The sequence below is a fragment of the Nelumbo lutea genome, chromosome 5 (assembly GCF_056320005.1).
Source record: "Nelumbo lutea isolate HS-2025 chromosome 5, American lotus-T2T, whole genome shotgun sequence".
NCBI classification, from domain to species: Eukaryota; Viridiplantae; Streptophyta; class Magnoliopsida; order Proteales; family Nelumbonaceae; genus Nelumbo; species Nelumbo lutea.
Genome location: NC_142688.1, coordinates 69,323,538 through 69,343,761, shown reverse-complemented (window position 1 = coordinate 69,343,761; position 20,224 = coordinate 69,323,538). Strand labels below are relative to the sequence as shown.

Genomic DNA, 20,224 nt, shown 5'->3' with positions numbered 1-20,224 from the left:
ACAAACCCGCCAAAATTTTGGCGCCGTTTCCGGGGAGCAACGTTAATTTCTTAGCTATTACCTTCTTTTGTTAATCTTCTTGTTTATGACTTGTGCTTCTCAACAGGGTGAACTTCAGTACAACCCCGAAATTGAGAGGACCACCCGTCGTTTAAGGAAGGAGGTGAAGCAAAGGAAGGATCGTTCACCTAAAAGGGTGAATTCAGATATCGATCTACCCACTTGTGATTTTCCCATCTTCGAAGAAGTAGAAAGAATGGCTGACAGAGAGAGGACATTAAGGGAGTTGGCTGCACCAATTATGAACCAACAGCCTTTATGCATCACGTACCCCACTCTTGAGGTAGCCTTTGAACTCAAATCTGGTTTGATTCAATTATTACCTCTGTTTCATGGTTTCCCAGGTGAGGACCCTCACAAACATCTAATGGAATTTCATGTCGTCTATTCAAGCATGAAACCCCACGGTATGACTGAGGACCAGGTAAAACTCATAGCCTTTCCATTTACTTTAAGAGATAAAGCAAAGGAATGGTTGTATATTCTCCCTCCCAGTTCTATACGCACATGGGATGAAATGAATAGGATATTTTTAGATAAATATTTTCCTGCGTCCCGGGCTGCGAGTATAAGAAAAGAAATATGTGGAGTTCGGCAGTTTGGTGGTGAGACATTATATGAATATTGGGAAAGGTTTAAGCAACTTGTTGCTAGTTGCCCCCACCACCAAATTCCTGAACAATTGTTAATCCAATACTTCTATGAAGGGCTTCAGCCCATGGATAGATGTATGGTCGATGCAGCCAGTGGAGGAACTCTAGTGAACAAGACAGCCGAAGCGGCTAGGGAATTAATTTCCAACATGGCAAAAAATTCACAGCAGTTCGGTGCAAGGACAGATGGTCCCATTAGGCATGCAAATGAGGTAAGCCATGTAAATTTAGAAAATCAGATTTCTGACTTAACTGCTTTGGTTAGGCAACTAGCTGCAGGACAATTACAAACTGCTAGGGTGTGTGGTATTTGTTCGATCCATGGTCATCCTACGGACATGTGTCCATCATTACAAGATGGATTGATGCAGCAAGTAAATGTCGTAGGAGGATTCCCAGGGCAGCCCCAACGAAAGTATGATCCCTACTCCAATTACTACAATCTGGGGTGGAGAGATCATCCAAATCTAAGCTACGGAAACCCAGGAGGACAGCAGCAATATCAGCCCCATTTTTTAATCGACAGCCCTAGTTTTCTACACCCATCACAACGCAAGGCCAACCCCCGAATTCAGGTACGTCATTAGAAGATATAGTTAAGGCTCTAGCTACTAATACTTAGCAATTTCAACAGGAAACAAGAGCAAGCATTCAGAATTTGGGGAACCAAATCAGCCAACTTGCCACTTCCATTAGTAAGTTGGAGGCGCAGAGCTCCTGAAAACTACCATCATAAATGGTAGTCAACCCCAAGGAAAATGTAAGTGCAGTGGTGCTGAGAAGCGGGAAGAAACTGCAGCTAGAACCCACATCACCAAGGATGGTGGAAAAAAGACAAGAAGAAGAGGAGGTATAGGACTCAAACAAAAGCCCCATTAAGGTAGGAGTTGGAGAGAACATTTCAGCTATGATCAAGAGAACCTTACCAGAAAAACATGCTGATCCAGGTATGTTCACCCTACCTTGTGTGATTGGCAATAAGCGAATTAGCTGATCATTCTAACGCCTACCCAGAAGGGATTGTTGAGAATGTAATGGTGCAGGTTAACGATTTAATTTTCCCAACTGATTTTTACATTTTGAAGATGGAGGAGGACATGATCAAAAGTTCAGCCCCACTTCCATTAGGCAGGCCATTCATGAAAACGGCCAAGACCAAAATAGATGTGGATGAGGGTACCCTCTCCATCAAATGTGATGGAGAGACTGTTAAATTTAATATTTTTGAAGCTATGAAGTACCCAATTGAAGACCATTCAATCTATTCGGTTGACACTTTTGATCCAATTGTGCAGGAAATTTTTGAAAAAGATATGAATGAGGAGTTAGAATCGAGTGCACAATTGGATACCAAGGCCCCTATTCCAAATTTGAACCCGCCCATGATGGATGGAAGGGGAGCACACCGAAAGCTGCAACCACGAGAGTTAAAGTAGCAAAGGAGGACGTCGAGCACAACGACATTAAACAATTGCGCTTCTGGGAGGCAACCCATTATGTTTAGTTAATTTGTTATTTTGTTTGGTTTTGATTTTTGTGTTTAGCAGAAACCCAACAAGACAAACAGGGAAGTACCCCCAAATCCTTCTACTTTATGCATAATCACATACATTGGGGACAATGTATAACTTAAGTGTGGGGGGATTAGGGAAATCTGATGGAAATTTGGGATACCTTACTTCTTAAAATTTCTGCTCCCGAAAACTTATCCTTGAATGATTTCAACTTATCAGGAATCATGTGCTTAGGCTGAATAGATAAGATAGGATGCAAGCATGACTAACTGAATCTTTCTTGGCTGCATATGGTACCTCGTGATTTTAATCGATCAATAGGCAAGATGCATAAGGGTTTGATTGATTTCACATAATTATCTGTCAAACTTGGGTTGATTATTCTAAAACTTGCTGTGTTAGGCATATAGAGACCACGATCAATGAATTCATGGATTAGGCAGTGAAACCCTATGATTCTTGTGAAAAAAAAAATCGTGACTAATGTGAGACGGAGCATAAAATGCACTCACATCTAGAAATGAAAGCAAGTGTGAGATGGAGCATAAAATGCACTCACATCTTGAAAAGAAGGCAAGGGTGAGATGGAGCATAAAATGCACTCACCCTAGAACCCCAACCCCATTCTCACCTTCAGATCCTAGGAATTCACACTAAGTGGTGGAGATGTGATACATAGCAAGCTTATGGAAATAAGCACACCTTATTTTGATTCAAAGGAAAGTAATTGCATCTGGCTGAATTAGTTTGTTAAAAGCAATGAGCACCCATGCAGTCCAAGGAGTTTCAGCCCTGGAAGGCATGTCTCCTTGATTATCGATTTAACTTGGGACCATGAGGAATGGTGATTTGCGATTACTCTTGGACAAGAAAAATGGGAGAAGGAGATGAAAAGGGAAAGGTTACCAAGTCTAAACTAAAGCATGCAATGAACCAGGCCTCATGTAGAGAAAAAGAAATATTGAAAATCAGTAGTTGGTTACTTGTGTTCCTTGAGTTTTTGCCTTACCCGAGGACGAGCAAAGTTTAAGTGTGGGGGGATTTGATGAGACAGAAAAGAACCCTATTTTTGTCCCATAATTTTAATCTTTTTTCATTATTTTAACACTTAAATGTACTCATTACTCTTGCATTTCGATTCAGGGCAATAAAGAAGGCAATTGGAAGGAAACATGCCAATTCGGGTGATTTTGCACAGTTTTAGCGATGGTCAGTGATCTGGGCCTAACTCACAATTCCGGACTCTGAATTGTGCAATTCAAGAAGCATTAGAAAGAAGAACGAAAGGCCACAACTTTTATGTTTTGGGTTTTGACTGATTCAGTCCACATCGAGTACAAAACTGAGCCTGAAGTCGGAGCAACGTCGCAGCTAGGCCCATTTAACAGCTGAAGCCCAACTCGCAGAAGAACTTGGAAGCAACCCAAGCAGCAGAGAAGCCCAACTCGGATCAAAAGTCTAGAGTCCTAATTTGAATGTAATCTCCCAAGAGGGAGAGAGTCTTATTAGATCTAAACTTTGAATGTAATCCTATAAGGTTAAGAAGGTTGGGGATTAGATAAGAAATAGGATAGGATTAGTTCAAAGAAGATAAGATCAAGACTCCCTAAAGATAAGATGATCTCTTAGAAGGAGTTGGAAAACAGCCCTCTCCTTTGGCTATATAAAGAGGGGGGCGAACCAGCTCTAGCATCACTCATTCCAAGATCCAAGAGATCATCAAGAGGCCAAGAAGCTCAAGAAGGTAGTTCGGCTATTGAGAAGAAAAGCATGGAGATTGCGCAGATCATGAGTAGCTAAGCTTCTTTTTCTGGTTCAAGGGGGAGGTTCGATTGTGTCATTGTGAGGTTCTGTAGTTACTTTATTTTCTTGCTTTCTAATTCAAGTATTCATTGATTCTTGTGCATATTTTTATTGGATGTTGATGTTAATTAGTTTGACAAACTGAATTAATGTTGATTTTCCTATTGCTATCCATGATTTCGGTGATCTGTAATTGTCACGAATAATGGTATAAGTAGCAATTAGGTTGATATCTTTTTGGGTCAATTGTTCGTGACAGCCTTTGACCAACATTTTATCATGGTTCAACCTAAAGGAATTGATGGAACAAAATTCAAAAATTGCAGCTATCTCAATTATTGTTATTTTGGTTTAACAGTTTTCACAAATCTTAATGCTATCATTGTTTAACATGGAACGCTATCGTACCCAGTTGAGTGGTGATAAGTGTTGATCGAATGCTGGGTTTGGTCAACTGAATTAGGAAAACACAAGGTTTATTATGGCTATCCTAGTAAATCTAAGGTTAAATGCTTGAATTGCAAGAATGCTGAATTGTACCTAGGATCGATGGCCAATCGATTCAACCCGAACCCTTGAACCAGAATTCGGTAAGACTGATTTTTCTCTTGTTTGTTTAGTTTGTTATTCATTTAATTTTAGTTATTAAATTTTTCCACACAATTACTTTATCCATTCGGCTAAGAGATTACTAATTTTCTCCCTGTGGGATTCGACCTAGTACCACTTTTATTACAAATATTTTATTGAGGGACTAGTACTAATTTTGAGGGCATCGACAAACCCGTCATAGATATCTTCACTAAGATCTCCATTCAGGAATGTGGTTTTGACATCCATTTGCCAAATCTCATAGTTATGGTATGCTGCTACAGCTAGCAGGATCCTAATGGATTTAAGCATGGCCATTGATGAAAAGGTTTCCTCATAATCGATACCTTCTTTCTGAGTATACCCTTTCACCACCAAGCGAGCTTTGTAGGTCTCAATCCTGCCATCGGGGCCCTTCTTCCTCTTGTAGATCCATTTGCAATCAATTGCTTTTACCCCGAAGGGCGGATCTACTAGAGCCCAAACTCCATTGGTCTCCATCGAGTCCATCTCAGCTCTCATGGCCTCCACCCACTTTTGGGAATCTATGCCTAACATAGCTTCTGCGTAAGTCACGGGATCCTCTTTACTAGTCAAGGCTTCCACCAGGTAGGTATCCTGGTCATAACCATATCGGACTGGTGGTCTGGACACTCGTGATCTCTCCTCATCAAGAACTATTTCCTGACGGTGAGTGTCCATGATGTATTCAGATTCTAAGAATTGGGCGTTTCGACTGTAGAACACTTTCTACTCACTTGGGTCATAGAATAGATAACCCACTGAATCCTTTGGTTAGCCTATAAATAGGCAATGACTGGTTTTGGATTCCAACTTGTCCGCACTTGTTCTTTTAACGTGTGTAGAACAACCCCAAATCTTCAAGTGTCTTACACTTGGCTTCCTTCCAGTCCATAGTTCATATGGAGTTTTCGAAACTGATTTGGTTGGAACCCGATTCAACACGGAGATAGCAGTCTCTAATGCATATCCACAAAAGGATGTGGGTAATTCTGAGCGTACGAGAAGTGACCATACCATGTTCAACAAGGTCCTATTCCTCCTCTCTGAAACACCATTGAGTTGTGGTGTACCAGGAGGAGCTAGTTGTGACACTATCTCATTGTCCTTTAAGTAGTCCCTGAATTCGTCAGAGAGATACTCGCCACCTCGATCCAATCGAAGGGCCTTAACTTCTCTCCCTAACTGTTTCTCAAATTCCTATCTGAACTCTTTGAACTTTTCAAAGGATTCAGACTTGTGTCTCATTAGGTACACGTAACCATATCGTGAAAAATCATCTGTAAAGGTGATGAAGTACACGTGTTGATTCCATGTCCTAACACTCAGGGGACCACATACATCAGTATGTACTAGGTCAAGTGTGCCTCTAGATCTTTCAGGCTTACCGTCAAATGGCCACTTAGTCATCTTACCTTAAAGGCAAGGCTCACAAGTGGGAAGATTTTCTACGGTTAGAAAATCAAAAGGACCATCTTTTACCAGTCTTGTGATTCAGTCAATACCGATATGGCTAAGTCGGTAATGCCAGAGGCACGTGGGATTAATTGTATCACGATTCCTTTTCTTGGGATTTTCGACCGACGTAGTTTCAGTTAGGTTAGTTTCTAGAGAAGGATGTAGAACATAGATATCATTCTCCAGTTCCCCGCATGCGATGAATTTGTTATTTCGTTTAACAGTAATCATATTACTAAAATAAACAGTATAACCATCAATACACAGTTTAGAAATAGAAATTAAATTTCTTCTCAAGTTCTGTACATAAAGACAATCTTTAAGTACAAGGACTCCTTCTCTAAAAACTAATTCTACGATTCCTATCACCGCAGCTGTAACACTTGCAGTCGTTCCCAAGAATAGTGTCACCTCGCCATCACTCAATCTTCTACTAACTTTGAACCCCTATAGTGAGTTATACGCATGAGTTGAAGCCCCGGAGTCAACACACCAGGACACAGAAGTACTAACATATTAGTTTCTATGACACAAGTTTTGATGTTACCTTTCTTAGATTCCAGGTAGGCAGGACAGTTCCTCTTCTAGTGGCCGGTCTGTTTGCAGAAGTGATAGACATCCGATGCCTTGTTCTTCTTCTGCTTCTTGGGTTTGGCAGCTTTCTTCTAGGGCTTCTTTGCCTTTCTCTTTTTCTTGCCCGATCTGTTAGCTTCAGCAAGCATAACCACAGGCTCATCCTTCCTTAAAAGATCCTCAGCCCTCTACAACATATTGCTGAGTTCCTGGACGCTGACATTCAGCTTATTCATATTGTAGTTCATAGTGAACGCATTGAAGGAATAGGGCAAAGAATTTAGGATGGCATCCACTTGCATGCCAAGATCTAGCCCAGATCCAAGAGCTTCAAGTTCATTAATGTATCCCATCATCTGAAGACAATGGTCATGAACTTTCTACCCCTTGGACATCTGCGCGGTCATGAACAATTTCAGGACCTTCTGTCGAGTAGAACAGTTCTACTCTTCATACATTGTTCTTAGGCTGTCCAATATGTCCTTGGCTAGTTCAATCTGATCAAACTGCCCCTGTATTGAGTTGTCTAATGAGGCAATGACAAAGTAGCGGGCTAGGTAGTTCTTATCCTCCCAATCTTGGTAATCCCTCCTACGGGCCTCAGAAGCCCTATCACCCGGACGTTCCGGGGCAGGATTTTTCACCACCTTATCTAACTTTTCAGAAGTTAGGAGCAGCATAAGATTTCTGTACCAATCGGCATAGTTTGGGCCCTTAAGCTTGTTATCACCTAGAAGCTTTGCAAATTGATCGTTTGCCATTTTCTGATAAAACAGCAAAAACGTTAGTCCACAACCTTTTTTTGATTCATGTTACCTACATAGATATGACTTTTAATCTATGTTCCATTCCCATTTGTTCATCTCTAAGATTTCCCCTCCCTTCTCAGTGATGGAGATGACAGAATATCTCTGGAAATGTGGGAAATCACATAGGGTGCGTGAAGCCAACTGTTTTAGCTGCATAACCCCACCACCTTTCTGTGACGGATCATATCCACTCATCAGATGAGTTTCCCTTTGGCCTCTGTCAGACAAGGTTCAGAGCCGTTTTCAGGTAAACGTTTCTATCCAGTGAGTGCACACCCATCATATTCAGGTTATGCCAAGGTACCATGAGAGAGTTCCCATTTTCTGGTGAAGCCCATCCCACATCGGTCTATGACGCCCCTATCATCTAATGAAACACTCTAACAGATCCAACAACAAATGGATAACCCAATTTTATGGTGCGTTTCCTCATTACTAATGGACCCATCATTGTGCTAATGATGGAAGGCCTTTAGAGAGTCCATCAAATGGATCTCCCTATCACACACACTCATATTTGCTTGGAGGGAACAAAATTACACCCTAGTTCTAATTTAGGTCATACCAAAGTGGCTCTCACTAACTTTCATAAAGCCAGATTTCTGGTGGGCCTCAATCGGTTAGGGGTTCTGTACGCATTCCTTTTCAGGGTTGTGGGGCCCACCAAGTGGAGAGGGGCCATCCAATGACCTTAAGGGACACCATGGCAATGATGTGCATTCAGCCATGGTGTGCGCAAGTGCCACTAACGAGTTAACATGGGCCAAGTGCTTATGGCCCATGGTCGCAGCACATCATACATCCAAACATCACATGTAAAGGAAGAATTGATCCAATCAATTAACTGCTGTAAAGCCCATTGAATGGCCCATTTAAATCTTAAAGCATTAACAATTAATGTTTACTAGGTGTATGGGCTGAATTGCAGTTAGCAGTTCGGCCCATACAGCTTTTCTCACAACAACGGGCTTTTGCAGTTTTAACCCTTTAAAACTAGGCTTTAAAGGTGGGCCGAATTAATCCCTGTAATTGAACATCAAATTTGGAATAATTAGTGTGAGAAATATGGATTGAAAAACAGCCCCCTTCGAATCTCAGATTCGGTCCCAACAGTTTTGGTCCAATCGAGTCCGAAATGGTCCAAAACTGATTTTCAATTCAAGAATTAATTCATGAGAGATCTGAAATTAATAATTTTTTGATTTTATACAATCACAAATCAAAAAATATGGACTCTTCGTACCACCTGCAAAACAGAGGTTAATCACAAAAGTTACAGTTTCATAAACTGTAAATCGCAGTATGTGATTTCTTCATCTGCAAATCTCCAACGCTGCCATCTTCTTCCTTCTTCTTTAATCAAGAAAATAAATAAAAAACAGAAATCCTATTTGTATTAATTAATTACATTCTTGATCAAATCCTATGCATTTAGTCTAGAAAAATAAAAAAAAAATATTTACAGACCGAATAATAATAAAAGGAAGAAAAAAGGGTGCGTAGACTATCTACGCCAAATCTGCACTGCGATCTCCAGGTTCGAACAGTCCATTAAATAAAAAATAAATAAAGAACAATTCTAAATAAATTTTTAGATTTAACAAAATTAATTTCAGATCAAACGCCCTTAACAAGAAACCATTTCTTGAAAAAAAAAGAAAGCAATCTGCGCAGATCTTGGCAGAACATTTTCTTTTCATCTGCGCAAGGTCAGATTTGATTTTCTTTTGGTTCAAGGTTCGAACCTGTGGCTCTGATACCACTGAAAGAATGGTAGGATCCATCTAATGGACGCCAAGAAAAGTGCAGAATGGGGCGAATTTAAAAAAAAAAATTCCAACCTTCATCCAACTGGGAATCATATTCCCTAAATTTAGAATACATTATTCAAGGATCCTATTTGAACCATAAACAAACCAAATCTAAACCAAAAAGAAACAGGAAGGATTATACCTGATCCAGAGAAATAATATCTCCCAAAGTTGGTGCTCACACCCAAAGAAGTAACCAAGATCCGCTCCTGCTGAAGATGACACAGCTGTGGATGGAACGGAACCAGTAGGTGCGTCCTACACATTGGATTCTTCACAAAAAACCCTCTAGAAACCTTGAACACCGAATCCTAGTGTCTTCCTTCCAAGACTATTGTCAAGAACTGCTTTCTTGACTTCTTGTTGCTGCAAAGATCCAATCTTCCAACAGGTAGTGGTGGCAGCTGAAGGAGGAGAAGTCCAGGGACGAAGAGGGCAGAATTGTCTCTTCACTCTGGAGTCTGTGAGAGATCAAATCTCAGATTGCAGGATGTGTTTCTTGCTTACTCAAACCCCCTACTTCAAAATCTGATATTTCTGCTAGGGTTTTCACCTCTTTCTTCTTGATTAAGAAACCTCCCAATATTTTGGGAGTTATCCCAATCCAAATCAGTATTTGGATAGAGGTTAATCTTAATCCTATCTGCAGATTAAGTTAGTTAACTCCTGATCTTATCAGGAGGTTACCAGATTCAAATCTAATTTGAATTTTGTCACTTAGAGTGGATAAGGTCAAAGACCCAATCCTTTTACTAACACTAATCTCAGATTCATCCTATGAACTGGTGATCATATCAGCCCAGTTCGAAATGGGCTTTTGGCCCATTAAGTGTTCAATGTTTAACTAGTTTCCAACCTGCTGCCTAGTTGGGCTTCTTTGTATGGCACGGGACCCAAGCATTGATCTACACACTAGCCACATGGGTTCGGCCTAGCCTTTATTACAAGGCCTAGCCGAATTCACTAAAAGACTCTGTGACCCCCTTGAGCCCATCACATGGACCCTATGGGCCCAACACTTACATTAAGTGGTCCCTGGGCCAAGCCATCTTATAAAAACCCAGGGACTATGGGCAGGTGCAAGATTAGCCCATCAGGTATTATCCTAAATGGTCTTACACTTACCTCTCAGCCCTTGAAGATCAAGCATTGTCTGACAAGAGAAGACCTCTCTCTCGGCTGCAAGGAACAGTGCCGCACTCTCTACTCACATGGATCTCGGGAATTGAAACCTTTTGCAAATCTTTTGAAACTGTACATATACATATATATATATAAATATATATCTTATTTTGCAAAACAAAATTCCAACGATTGAAATCAACTGCCGACAGTTTGGTTTCCAACAGAGAGAGTGCATTACCGATCATTACCATTGTCCGACAAAGGGGCTGATCCTGTCACTATGACCACTCACTCAGATGAATTCTCAGATGATGTGTGGCTCATTGTGACACTAGCAAGTGCACTAGCCGTTCAAGTAATAAAGTAGTGAGTGAAGTATCGTTCCCATGAGGATTTAGGAAACAATTACCAATACTAAATTGAGCACTTCTTATCTGATCAACAAATAAATCAAAACTCTAATGAAAGCTAAGAAATCCTAAATTAAAATCTATCTAAATCATTGGCCCAATTGCCTTCAATTCAGGTTAGAAGAGTAAGCAGTAAATGTCAATCTCAGAATTCAGCAATCTATCAATTTGGATCATTCGAATGAATCATGATTGAGCCTTGGTTTGGTGAAACCCCAAGGTCATGAACAGCCTCTCTCAAGTGCATGTTCATCCTATGCATGAGTGATGGTTCTTCTATCTCTAGCAAGAATCTAATCCCCATGCATGCATTTCTTCAAACACTTCTAAGGCATCAATTCAAATCTGAATTGATCACCAACTGAATTGTGCAAGTTATCTCTAACCTTGCACTCAATTCAGTTCTTGAATAGTAGATCTGAATTCCTAGAGTCTCTCTCAAGCACTCTAGGAATTCCAAGCTGTAGATTAATTCGCCCAATCTGAAAATTGCAGATCTGAATTCTCTTTCAAGCAATTCAGATCTTGCAATCTCAGATCTGAGAATTCAGATCTGAGTTTTGAAGGTTAGTTGGCCGAATTAATCTACAATCACACCCTTATTCAAGAAACTTCAAATACAATGCATGACCATTTGAATGAATCAAAAAGAATTAGATTGCTGAACTGAAATTTTACAAGCTGAAATACATCAAGGAAGAATGGAAACAAGGAGAAAGAAGAAAGAACATATAACTAAGAAACTGAATTCAAATCAAAAGAGAATGAAACTACAAATGATTTATTACAGAAGATCTTTGAATCACAAACTCTCAATTCGAACTCACCTTCTTCTTCTAGCTTGCTTGTCTTGAACTTCCTTCAGCCCTTCTTCTTCTTCTTCCTTGCGCCTAGCCTTCTTCTCTTCTCTTCTCTCAAGGTGGCCGAACCTCTAAGAGTGGGAGAGCCTTCCTCTCAAGCAATTGAACCCCTTTCTCCCCTCCTAGAGGCCTCCTTATATAGTTTTTCAAGGGGGCTCTTGCCCCTTCTTGAAGCCTCTAGAATGGGGTGTATTACACCCCTCATGAACCTTCTAGAGTGCTCCCTCCTTCTCTTCAAGAAACATCTAGGAGTTGCCGCCCCTAGCTCCCTTTGGGCTGCTATTTGGGCTACATCTTAGCTTGCTTTTGAGCTCATGTGGGCTACACTCTAGGCTGTTATTTGGGCTAAAAATGGGCCTTCCTTGCTGGGCCGAATTCTACTCATAGCTAGGCTTTATTTTCTTGGGTTTTCTCAAGGAATTCACTTGCTCTTTTTGGGCCGAAGTGCTCTCTCTTGCTTCCACGACCGGGCTGGAATGAAATTGGTCTTTTTGAACATTCTTTTCTTGCCTTTTTCCTTCCTTTTCTTGGATTGATTATCCCTGAACTTATTTTTAGCATTAAGCTAAATTAAGGCAAAAATTAATAAAACCGGCATAAAAATCCATACTAAAGTCCTCAAAAATTATAGATAAATTGTAAGTTCATCAAATACCCCCACACTTATGCTTTTGCTTGTCCTCAAGCAAAGACATCAGCCATAAACTTAACATTCCCCCCTTCTGTTCTCACCATTTACCTGGTGAACTTTTTAAGATAGAAATGCATTGAGTAGTCGGGGAACTTTTGTAAGTGCTCAACTCTTATTCTTGTAAATTACCATTTAAGATATGTATCAGATCCGAGGAAAAGAGAATATGAATTTCATCATAGTCTAGCCTTCACTCCTAATTCATATATAAATCAGCTCCTTAATTGTCAAGGTTAATAATCAAATTTCACTAAGTTTCACATCTGTAACTAAATCACAATGAGAGTTCAACTTTAGAGTGCCCCTTTGAACCTCGGTTGTCACCACAATTACTTATTTCTAAGGGTGAGTGCATCTTATGCTCCATCTCACCCTTTTCTTTTTTTTTTTTTTTTTTTTTTCGGTGTGAGTGCATTTTATGCTCCATCTCACACACTTTTCTCTCTCTTTTCTTTTCTTCTTTTTTTTTTTTTTTTTTGGTGTGAGTGCATCTTATGCTCCATCTCACACTAGTCACTTACTTGAGGTAGGACTCATGTTCTGAGCTGCTAGTTTTACTATTCAACTCAGAATAGCGGAGTCAATTTGGGCTTTTGTCCTTCTTTGCAATTATTGAACCTCAAGAATTAGCACTTCAGATGTGCATTAGCTCTCTTGACCATTAACAATGAAATCAAGGGCTTCCATACACATGAAGGAAGTTAGGGCTAGTCATGCTGAAAGGCATATTCAGCTCCCCTTTTCTCATGCATATATCAAATTGGGTCATTCACAAGAATAAAAACTTAACAAGTACATCAGTCTCCCTCAACTCATTGAATTCCGTCTTAAAAAAAATCATCAAATAAATAGTAATGAACTTGAGGGGTTCAAGTCTTTTTTTTTTTTTGGTTATGTCATTGCCTGCATATGTGTGTTGGGGTGCATGGTTTCAGCCCCCATACCCTAGCCTCGGGCTCACTCCCCCACACTTAAGATGAACATTGTCCTCAATGTTCCTATTGTTAGGGGATCACAAAAAAAAAAAAACAACAAGAGAAATACCAAGTAAAGAGAAGGGTGTATAGAGGACTTCCTGAAGATTAATTTCCAGATATGCAAGAGTTCTTTTGGTGGGAGCCTCTTCTGCTAGAATTTACTTGCAAGAGAGATCAAGAGCTTTGTTCTAACTAAAAATAATTTAAACCAAATAATAAAAAGACTACTATACACAATTCCAAACAATGTAAATAATTTAACCAGTCTATAATACACAACAGAAACTTACAAGGCCAAGAAGTTTGAATTCTATCTAACAAAATAAATAAATAAATAAATTTTAAAAAAAACAAGATCAAAAGCCAATATAAATATCTCTTGGAATCTGATATGCAAGTGATAAACAAGTGATTTACAAGATTGAAACTAGCCTAGAAGTCTAAGAGTTCTTGAAATCAGCACACTACCAAAGTTATTTGATTTTTTTTTTTTTTTTTTTTTGGTTAGAACTTGACTTTTGAGAACAGTCACTTACAAAAACTCCAAACCTAATATCAATAAGTAGGTCTAAAATCTGTTGCAGTTAGGTCTGAAATAAGTTTGATCCCAAGAACTTAAGACTTCTCTTTCAAGTCCCAACTTAAATGTCTTGTATGCCTCAGACCTGAAATCAGATCTGCAATTTTATAATGAAAGCAGCCTTGATTCAGATCTGAATACCATTACATCAAAAATATGAAGCTCTTTTTGGACCTCACAAACATCAGTCCTAATCCAATACAACCAATTTAGATTGGGTGCAAGTGATTTAAAAGATAACAAAACATCAAGTTCACAAAAATTTCAGATTATGTACTAATACTGCTTCTGATTCTCATGCACTTCAGAACTGATTTTTACCATTCATGGCTTAAATTTTCATCAATGAGGCAAGTCTGATGCATCAAATTGTGAATTGGGTGCTGTCACTACCCGAATTCACATCAAAATAGAGTGGGTTCAGGTCTGAGTTTAGATGAACTCAGATCTGAACCTAGCACAATGCAGTCCTGCAACCGGCTGAACACAGATCTGAACTTCAAATCTGAGTTTCAGATTTGAAAACTCACATGCTATTTTTTCATTGTTTTCTTTTTCTTTTCTTTATCTATTTTTTTTTTCTTTTTTTTTTAATAAATCTAAAACAAAATACAGCAATGCAACCAAAATCTTTTTGGATGAGTGCAGGTCTGATTAATGAATGCAATTCAGATCTGAACTCATTTTTAATTTTTTTTTTTTTTCGGTTGAGTGCTGCAATTCTACTATAGCAGATCTGAGTGCCGAATGCAACTCAGATCTGCAACACTCATGATTTTGTGATTTTTTTTTCTTTTAGAGGGTAATAACTTCAAGATAGAAAGCAAAACAGGTCCCCTTTTATTAAAATTAAACTGAAACAAGGAAAATAAAGTAATCTACTAAAGAGAAAAGAAGCATAACTACAGTAATACAGTAGTTGCATTCAAAGCAAAAATGAAAAACTAAGCAAATTAAACCAACTATGAATGCAATGCTGAAGAACTACATCTACCAGCTACACTAAATCAACAAACAAATATGAAGTAGATCATCAATGGGAAAGAGAGCTCACTAGATCAGCAGTGGAGTTTCATGCTAATTGCTGTACTGTAGCAGCCATGCTACAGCTCTGAATGCTAGTGGAATGCACTGCTGCTTTTATTGAATATGTGAGGCATCACAATTATTCAATCCAAACACACATCCTCAGCAAATTTAGATTGGGTACAAGTGGGTAAAGCCAAGAATTCAGTCCACCCAGAATTCATAGTATGCTCTGTATCAGTTCAGTCCTCACATCATATCAACTGCATTTCAGATTTGAATTTCTCTCATTCTTTGCTATCCATTCACCCTTGAGGCAGGTTGGATGTATCATAGGGTGGATTGGGGTAGTGATGGCACCCAATTCACCTCAAACTTGCATCGGTTCAGATCTGAGTTCAGAGGAATTCAGATCTGAACTGAGCAGATCTGTAACAGCAGAATTCAGATCTGAACTCAAGTCTGAGTTTGGATCTGAATTCTCAATTGCCTTACCTTCAGTTATTGCTACCAAATTGTTTTTGGGGAATAGCAGAAGTGCCCTAGGGTGAATTGGGGTGGTGATGACACCCAATTCCCCTCAAAATTTCATCAGTTCAGGTCTGAGTTCAGAGGAACTCAGATCTGAACTGTTGCAGATCTGCAATAGCAGAATTCATATCTGAACTCAGATCTGAGTTCTGATCCAAATTCTCAATTGCTCCTCTGGTTGTTCAAAAGATCTCCCCCTTTTTTTTTCATTTGTTTTTTTTTCTTTTTGTAATGAAAGAAAAGAATAATAAAATCTGAAACACAAGCGACTCTTTTCGGCTGAGTGCAGCAGATCTGAAATCTGCTGATCTGAGTGCCGAATGCAACTCAGATCTGCAACACTCATGTTTATGTGAATTTTTTTCTTTTTTTTTTTTCTTTTTGAAGGGAACAACACCAAGATTGAATAGAAATCAAATATGCCTTTATTAAAATGAAACTGAAACCAGAAAAAGAAAGTAATCTACTTAAGAAAGAAGAAACATAACTACAGTAGTACAGTAGTTGCATTCAAAACTAAAATGTAAAGTTAAGCAAATTAAACCAACTATGAATGCAATGCTGAATGATACCAGATTAAGAATGCTCAATGTTTCCTAATATTGTTTCTCTAATTCCCCGGCAACGGCGCCAAAAACTTGATGTGTGGCTCATTGTGACACTAGCAAGTGCACTAGCCGTTCAAGTAATAAAGTAGTGAGTGAAGTATCGTTCCCACGAGGATTTAGGAAACAATTACCAATACTAAATTGAGCACTTCTTATCTGATCAACAAATAAATCAAAACTCTAATGAAAGCTAAGAAATCCTAAATTAAAATCTATCTAAATCATTGGCCCAATTGCCTTCAATTCAGGTTAGAAGAGTAAGCAGTAAATGTCAATCTCAGAATTCAGCAATCTATCAATTTGGATCATTCGAATGAATCATGATTGAGCCTTGGTTTGGTGAAACCCCAAGGTCATGAACAGCCTCTCTCAAGTGCATGTTCATCCTATGCATGAGTGATGGTTCTTCTATCTCTAGCAAGAATCTAATCCCCATGCATGCATTTCTTCAAACACTTCTAAGGCATCAATTCAAATCTGAATTGATCACCAACTGAATTGTGCAAGTTATATCTAACCTTGCACTCAATTCAGTTCTTGAATAGTAGATCTGAATTCCTAGAGTCTCTCTCAAGCACTCTAGGAATTCCAAGCTGTAGATTAATTCGCCCAATCTGAAAATTGCAGATCTGAATTCTCTTTCAAGCAATTCAGATCTTGCAATCTCAGATCTGAGAATTCAGATCTGAGTTTTGAAGGTTAGTTGGCCGAATTAATCTACAATCACACCCTTATTCAAGAAACTTCAAATACAATGCATGACCATTTAAATGAATCAAAAAGAATTAGATTGCTGAACTGAAATTTTACAAGCTGAAATACATCAAGGAAGAATGGAAACAAGGAGAAAGAAGAAAGAACATATAACTAAGAAACTGAATTCAAATCAAAAGAGAATGAAACTACAAATGATTTATTACAGAAGATCTTTGAATCACAAACTCTCAATTCGAACTCACCTTCTTCTTCTAGCTTGCTTGTCTTGAACTTCCTTCAGCCCTTCTTCTTCTTCTTCCTTGCACCTAACCTTCTTCTCTTCTCTTCTCTCAAGGTGGCCGAACCTCTAAGAGTGGGAGAGCCTTCCTCTCAAGCAATTGAACCCCTTTCTCCCCTCCTAGAGGCCTCCTTATATAGTTTTTCAAGGGGGCTCTTGCCCCTTCTTGAAGCCTCTAGAATGGGGTGTATTACACCCCTCATGAACCTTCTAGAGTGCTCCCTCCTTCTCTTCAAGAAACATCTAGGAGTTGCCGCCCCTAGCTCCCTTTGGGCTGCTATTTGGGCTACATCTTAGCTTGCTTTTGAGCTCATGTGGGCTACACTCTAGGCTGTTATTTGGGCTAAAAATGGGCCTTCCTTGCTGGGCCGAATTCTACTCATAGCTAGGCTTTATTTTCTTGGGTTTTCTCAAGGAATTCACTTGCTCTTTTTGGGCCGAAGTGCTCTCTCTTGCTTCCACGACCGGGCTGGACTGAAATTGGTCTTTTTGAATATTCTTTTCTTGCCTTTTTCCTTCCTTTTCTTGGATTGATTATCCCTGAACTTATTCTTAGCATTAAGCTAAATTAAGGCAAAAATTAATAAAACCGGCATAAAAATCCATGCTAAAGTCCTCAAAAATTATAGATAAATTGTAAGTTCATCATCAGACTACCCCAACATGTCCAGGTTTTGACCCCCACTAAGGATCTCACCGATTGACACATCAAAGACAGCCCGATCTGACACCTGGTGATGTGACATAATCGAGTCTAGGGGTCAGGTGTAACTTTTCAGTTTTTCCCATCTATCTCCAAGGTCTAGGGCAATACTGGAAATCTGGTCCGGTTCAAGGGTTTAAGCAATCCCATACTACATGTGCCTTGGGTCTTACCCTGATGGCCGAAACAAACCATCCCAACACTTGGTGGCACACCAGTATCAACCTTGGAAGGATAAATCTCCCCAGACTTATCCAATGGCTGTGAACATTTAAAACTAACACAAGTTTCTATTAGTGTCCAATTTTAGGGTGTTACACAGAATTATACCCAACAACATGAATCCAACATGCACTTTAATTTATTTTCACTAAATAACAAAAATACATCAAATCCAATTGAAGCTAAGGGCATACAAGACTGTTTAATAGAATGCACATTGTTATTTAGCCATGGTGTGCGCAAGAGCCACTAATGAGTCATCTTGGGCCAAGTGCTTATGGCCCATGGTCGCAGCACATCAAACATCCACACATCACATGATATGGAAGAATTGATCCCATCAATCACTAGATGTAAAGCTCAATAATCAGCCCAACAAAAACACAACATTAACAATTAATATCATCTAGGTATATGGGCTGAATAGCAGTCAGCAGTTCGGCCCATATAGCTTTTTCTCACAAAATTGGCTTTTGTAGTTTTAACCTTTTAAAATTGGGCTTTACTGGTTGGGCCGAATTAATCCCTGCATTGAACATCCGATTTGGGCCTGATAGTGTGAGAAAACTGGACAGAAATCACTTCCCTTTCGAATCCTAGGTTCGGTCCAAGCAAATTTGGTCCAATCTTGTCCGAGATGGTCCGAAACAGATTTTCAATTCAAGAATTAATTAAAAATAGATCTGAAAATAATATTTCTGATTTTTAGACAATCATAAATCAGATATGGACTGTTTGCACCACCTGCAAAACAGAGGTTAGTCACAAGGGTTGTAGTTTCATAAACTGCAAAACACAGAATGTCATCCCTCCATCTGCAAATCTCCAGCGTCGTCGTCTTCTTCAATCAAGAAAATAAAATAAAATAGAAATCCTATTTTTATTAATTAATTACATCCTTGATTGAATCCTATACATTCATTCTAGAAAAATAAAATAAAAATAATTATTTTACAGACCAAATTGAATAGAAATTACAAAAGGAATGCACAGACAATTTGCGCCAACTCTGCACTTCGATCTCCAGGTACGAACAGTCCATTAAATCAAGAAATAAATCAAGAATCATTCTAAATAAATTTTAGATTTAAATAAAATTAATTTCAGATCAATCGCCCTCAACAAGAAACAGTTTCTTGAAATAAAACAGCAAACAGCACAACACCCGGATAGAACAGCTTCTACCGAATTGCGTTGGTTCAGATCTGAATTCTAGGTTCAAGATTTGAACCTGTGGCTCTGATACCACTGAAAGGGATGGTAGAATCCATCGTATGGACTCCAAAACAGTTGCAGAATAGGTGGGAAAATTTCAAAAATTTTCTACCTGCCTTTCAACTGGGAATCGTTTTCCCTAATTTTAGATTCAAGATTCAATGATCCTATTTGAACCAAAACCGAATCAGATCTGAACCAAAAGTGAAGGAGAATTACACCTGATCCAGAGAAAAAAATTCTCCCAAAGTTGGTGTTCACGCCAAAAGAAGGAACCAAGATTTGCTCCTGCTGAAGTTGACACAACAACTGTGGAACAGAACTAGCAGGGTGCATCTTACACACTGAATCCTTCACAAGAATCCTTTAGATGACAATGAGCACCAAACCGAATCAGCCTTTCAATAAAGACTGATATCAAGAACTCTTCTTGATCTTCCTCTGACAAAGAAAATGAACTGTGACAGGTGGTGGCGGCTGCAACAGGAGGGGGCTAGAGAAACAGATGGCGAACTGCTTTTCTTTTCTCTAGGGTTTCTAAGATCCTATCTCACAAAACTGTAGAGAGTGTTCTGTCTCCCTAGGGTTCAAATTCATGTAATTTGATTAGGGTTTCTCCTAGTTGCTTAATGATTAATAAAGGATTTCCTGATCATATCAGGATTTTCCCCTTATCCAAATCTGTATTTGGATTAGGACTCTTCTTAATCCTATCTACAGATTAGATAAGCTTTTGGGCTCATCCTAATCTCAAATCCGCCCCTTAATAATGACTGATCAAATCAACCCAGTTCGAAATGGGATTTAGGCCCAATAAGATTATGTGCTCAAAAGTCTTCCAAACTGCTGCCCAATTGGGCTTTTTTGTATGGCGTGGGACACAAGCATTGATCTACACACCAGCCACATGGGTTTGGCCCAGCCTCTGTTACAAGGCCTGGCCGAATTCACTGGAGAGCCCAGTAAACCCCCTGAGCCCATCAAATGAA

General features: G+C 39.2%; 1 non-coding gene across 1 annotated transcript; it reads right to left on the bottom strand.

Moving 5' to 3' along the window:
- Positions 1 to 625: 625 nt before the first annotated feature.
- On the bottom strand, positions 626 to 732 carry LOC148852823 (small nucleolar RNA R71). Its single transcript, XR_016100118.1, has one exon. It is a non-coding gene; the product is annotated as a small nucleolar RNA R71 (small nucleolar RNA).
- Between the last annotated feature and the right edge of the window lie 19,492 nt (positions 733 to 20,224).